Genomic DNA, 6,000 nt, shown 5'->3' with positions numbered 1-6,000 from the left:
TTAATTAAGATATTTCATAGATAATGATTGCTCTAATTGAGCTAGGCAAAATAAATTGAAAACTCTGGAAAAGATTTATCATTTTAGATGTTAATAAGAAAATTTTTGAATTATGGAAGGAGGTCAAAATACCATCATTAACGGGAATTTGGAAAAAGTTGGTTTTAACTCTCAAGGATAAAGTGGAATGATTCAAGACTGAAGTGGAGAAAATAACTACAGATGTGGTGAAAACAGCAAAGAAACTAAAATTAGAGGTAGAGTCTGAAGATGTAACAGAATGATTTCACATCCATGATAAAACTTCAATGGCTGGGGAGTTGTTTCTTATAGTTGAGCAAAGAAAGTTGTTTTATTCCTGATGAACATTGCTGATATGACAACAAAGGACTTAGAATATTAAATAAACTTAGTGATAATTCAACAGTAGGATTTGAAAAGATGGACGACAATGAAGCTCTATTATGAATAAGTAAAATGCTACCCCAAAATATCATAGGCTTTGGAGAAATTTATCAATGTGGTAAACTTCCTTGTTGTTGTCTTGTTTTAAGAAAGTCATAGCTACCTCAATCTTTAGCATGCCATCCTCACCAATCACCAGCCATCAACACTAAAGCAAGATCCTCCACAGATGAAAGATGACAATTCCTGAAGGCTCTGAGGATTGGTAGCATATTTTAGCAATAAATATTCTTAATTGAAATATGCACACGTTTAGACATAACATTCTTGCCTACTTAATAAACTATAACATAGTACAAAAACGATTTTCATATGCACTGAGAAACAAAAAAAAAATGTGACTTCTTTTATTGTAATATTTATTGCTATGATCGGGAGTCAAACCCATAATTTCACTGAAGTTGCTTTATAATATATTGTTATATTTACAACACTTATAGATAAAATGTGTGTAATAATAGTACCATAAAGTTACAGAAAGAGAATAGAGCTATACAGGAATAACATTTGTATATTAGCTTACATGTGGACCTAATTCTAATGAATGAATATACATATGATAAGCCCAAGAGCAAGTGCTAAGAAAATAAATTTTAAAAAGTTAAAAACCGTAAAAAAATCATTAAATATATTTAAATAGTACATTAAAATTCTTAGTCAAAAATAAGAATAAATAATTGAAAAGATAACATAGAGATAAAAAATTAAAAGACAGACATAAACTTAGTTATATCAAAAATACCATTAAATGCAACTGGATTAAACAACTCTTTTAAAAGGTGCAAATCATCAGACCAAACTTAAAAGCAAGATCCAATATATTCTGTTTACAAAAAAACATACTTTGTATTCAAAGATACAAATAAGTTGGAAATAAATGGATCTGAAAAATATATTATGGAAATTGTAAGACACGTGAACTCAAATAGAAACATAAAAACTGGAATGGATATACTAATGTCAGAAAAAAAATAGACTACCAAATTAAAAAAAAAAAATTGTTGAGGGCCACAGCCAAGTTGGGATGACGCATGGCATTTTTGCCAGAAGTAGTGGTTGAGAGGTGACGCCAGTGAGTTCTCCTGGAGTTCCCCTTGAGTTCCAGTTGAGCTCCAGTTGAGCTCTCCCAAGGATTCCCGGAGAGTTCGGATTGGTTGGGGAAGTGCCAGAGGAGGGATATCTCCAGTTGCTGGTTGCTGGACAAGCCACGTGGCATTCGGGAGAATTCCCGGGGAGTGTGTGTGAAGTGTGCTGGTGGAGTTCAGAAATAAAGTTTGTTCCTGCTTCAGTGGCTTGTGATTTGTGCCCAGCCAGACTTCAGCAAAAAAAAAAAAAAAAAAAAAAAAAATATATATATATATATATATATATATATATATATATATATATATATACTAGAAATCAGGAGAGATTATTTTAAATGAAAAAGGTCAATCCATCTGGAATATATGTATATTTGTGAGTGTGTGGGTATGTATATTGTATATATATACACACACACATATATGTATCTAACCATACATACATATGTGTGTGTGTGTGTATAAAACCAAATTCCAAAACACATGAAGTACCAGCTAACAGAAGAGAGGATACAATTAAATAATAATATTCAGAATTTCCAATAATTCAATTTAAAGAATTTATAAATACATTGAATAGAGAATAAACAGAAAATAAAACATTTGAACAACACACTTAAATAACTATCTGTAACAGACATCAGTAGAGCATGGTAATGAAAGGAATAAAATATCCATTCTTCTCAAGCACACCAGGAAGATTCTCAAGGATAGAACACATGCTATAAAATGAAACAAACCTCAACACAATTGAAATATTGCAAACCACAATATCTGACAAAAATGGAATAATAGAACAAATTTTGGAAACTCGTAAGTAAGTAGAAAAGAAACCACAAAGTCTTAAATAGTCAACAAGACAAAGCAATCCAAATGGAAATTAGCAAGTTATTTTGAAATAAATGAAAGTGAAGACACATCAAAATTTACAGCTTAAATACTACTTAGAAGGAAATTTAGAGCTACAAATACCTGAGTTTACAAAAGAAAAATTTTAAAAATCTCAAATATATAATTTAAACTCTTGTTTCTGACCCCAGAAAAGAACAGCATACTAAACAATAAGCAAGAAAAGGAGGAAAATAATAATGATCAGAACAGAAATTAATCAAATAGAAAATAGAAAAATCAAAGACAAAATCAGTAAAACTAAAAGCTGGTACTTTGAAAAGACCATCAGTATTGACAAGCTTTTATGTAGGTTGACCAAGGGAAAAAAAGAGAGAGGGGGAGAGAAAACTCAAATTTTAGAATCAGAAATGAAAGCATGTACATTTGTATTGGCTTATATAAAACGTATAAAATAATTCTGTGAACAACTCAATGATAGTAAATTAGATAATATAGATAAAAAGGATAACCACAACTGAAACTAAAATATAATAAAATGTCCAGTAGTCTATAGCAATCAAAGAAATGAATTCATAATAAAAATAATTGCCCATGGCACACACCTATAATCCCAGAGGCTCAGGAGGCTGAGACAGGATGATCAAATCCAACCTCAACAATTTAGCAAGACACTAAGCACTTAGCACCACCCTGTCTCTAATAAAATATAAAAAAGGTGGGGGGCTGGGAATGTTACTCAGTGGTTAAGTGCCTCTGGGTTCAGTCCCTGATACCAAAATAATAATAATAATAATAATAATAACAACAACAACTACAACAACAAACCATAAAGAAAGCCCAGACCAGAGCCTTCACTGCTGAATTCTACCAGATTTTTAAAGAAGAAATAATCTTTAACCCAATCTTAACAACATGTCTCAAAATAAAGAACAGGAGGAATATTGATCACCCATAAAAAGAATTAGGTATTGGTACCTGCTATTAAAATGGATAAATCTTGGATTTAAGCTAAATAAAAGAAGTCAGTCATTAAAGACCACATATCATATGATTCTATTATATGAAATGTCCAGAATATGCAAGTGTAGAGAAATGAACTAGTAGTCACTTAGAACTCGGTGGTGGTGGTGGGGGGGGTGAATGATAGCAAAAGGGTGTCGATTTATACGTTAAGTCATAAACATGATTTAAAGTTGTAGTAAGATGTACATATATCAGTGAACAGAATAAAACTGATTTAATTGTGTACTTTAAGTGAATTATATGATAAGTGAATTGCATCTCAATAGATCCATTTAAAAGAAAAAAACCATGGGTTCTAAATGATAAGGGTTTTTTTCTTTTCTATCTGCACCTGAAAAGTGTTCTATCACTTTGTCTAGAGAAAATGTACAAGAAGTGTGGTTTATAGTGGACAACCCCTTTCTTCTCTTGTCTGGAACTTCAGAAACAGGTCTGCAAGTCAGGCACCAAGTACCCACAGGATAGACTGGCAATGAAACAACTGGCTCTTAGGCTCACGTGAGTTTTCCTTGTAGATCATACTTTATGTGGCTCTCCATACATCTCTGCTGGACAATGTTGCTGCATGCTCCACTGCTCCACTGGGAGAGAAGTTTTGGATGCCCATGTATAGCCTCCTCCCGACTTTCACTCCATACACCTTTTTCCTTTGATAATTTTTCTTTTAATTCACTTGCTAGAATAAACCATAATTTGAGCACAAATACTTATAAGCCCTGTGAGTCTTTCAGAAAATCTCTTTACTTGGGAAGGGTCTTGACTCTTGTTGACACAGCTGTATTATGTATTATGCTATAAAATATAGAATATTTATGCCCTAGGTTGCAAAATTGTGGGAAAGGAGCATGGAGAGGACACTTATCTGTCTTTAACTCCTTAGTGAAAGTGTCATAGAAGTTGAAAATATATTGTCCCAAACTGCTACACATCTTGGAAATGCAAAGCACTACATGGATTCTTTGGGGAGTGATTGTTTCTGTCAAAAAGAGTGCTTTGGAAATTAATAAAGATATTAAGATAGTTCTAAAAAATCTGAAATGTAAGTCATAAATCATTTAGAAGAATCTTAGTGTATGAATTAAGTTGGTTGTAATTATTACAAAGCTAGTAGAGAAGAAAAACAAACTTTAACTAGGAAAAAATAAAGTTAAAGGCCATTATCTTGCCTAGAACTTTTAATACAGTCTGATATCGTCTGATATCGGAGCAAAGGTTGATATATTTTTTGCACAAACTACCTAAGAAAGACAATAGCTGGATATGATTAAAAGCTTAATTAGGAAAAGAGACTGAAAAAAAAAATGATGGAGAAACACATTAGTTTTCAGAATTCACTAGAAGCAATGAAAATATAAAAATAAATGTAGATTCATCAATTATTTTAATAAGTAGAGTTAAAATCATAATGTTTGAAACATGCAGAATATTATTTCTAGCATTCATTTGTACGTAGGAATTTAAGAAGTTCTATAGTCCTCCGAAATCGACATGAGCTTTATCTCTAAAGAGTAATTAGCACATGTTAAAGTTTTTGCTTTCTTTTCAGACAGTGCATGTAAGATTCTGGACTATGAGGTATTTCAGTTTTCCAATTCTTATTCCTGTCTTAATCACAAATAACTTGTTAACCAAAATATAACATATTTCAGTAGCAGCTATTTTTTACTTAGCCTTGTCTTTATTAACTCCAGAATTTTCTAAAAACGTACTGCTTCTGAAGAAACATCAATAAATAATATTTGCACTAAAATCTATTGATTTATGAGATAGAAATTAAGATCCTCAGGAATCTTTCAGGAGACCTAATGAAAATAGGTATGTGATATTAACAAAAACAGTTTATCTTAGAAGTATACTAAAATGTAGCAACTGTGAGAAAGAAAACAACAATTAAAGAAAGAAATATTTTAGAAGCTAACAATAAAGCAAGAGAAAGATAAATTGCACAATGTCAATTTCTTTTTAAAGAAATTATTATCACCAAGAAGAGAGGGACAGAAAAAGCACTTGAAAGATAAAAAATATTCACTTAATATTACCAATAAAGCTTACAAATAGACGATCAACAAGTCAGAAGTTAGTCTGCCAGCTACAAGTAATATAGCAGTAACAACATATTAGAGTTACTATGTCTAACTCTAGAGCAAAAATAGAATGCGAGGAAAGAACACACATGAATTGTAAGAATCAGAGGTGGTTGTTAGCATACCTAAAGTAAGCAGGGAAAAAAAATAATCATTTAAGCTTAGGTAACTTTAATAAAATACTGAGTAGGAAACTTGAAAATTGTTACAAATGTGTTAAGTGCTGTTTTAAAGAAATGAAGATACAATTATATTGTTCTTTAATTTCAAAGAGAATAATTGAGAAAATAAAAGTTGAAGAAATTTCTGATAAAACAAATTGCAAAAGGCAAAGCTCTCTAAAAAGCTATTTGCTCTGAAATGTTACAACTTTGAAATGAGCATAACGATCATTAAAGATTAACAATTTTAAAAAAGCCATTTTTTCCTAATCCAGAGCTTATAACCAAATATAAAAGCTTAATGGAAGCTATATGGAAATAAATGTCAACACA

Source organism: Urocitellus parryii, chromosome 2, assembly GCF_045843805.1.
Source record: "Urocitellus parryii isolate mUroPar1 chromosome 2, mUroPar1.hap1, whole genome shotgun sequence".
NCBI lineage: Eukaryota > Metazoa > Chordata > Mammalia > Rodentia > Sciuridae > Urocitellus > Urocitellus parryii.
The sequence above is the reverse complement of the archived record's forward strand: the minus strand, read 5'-3'. Positions refer to the sequence as shown.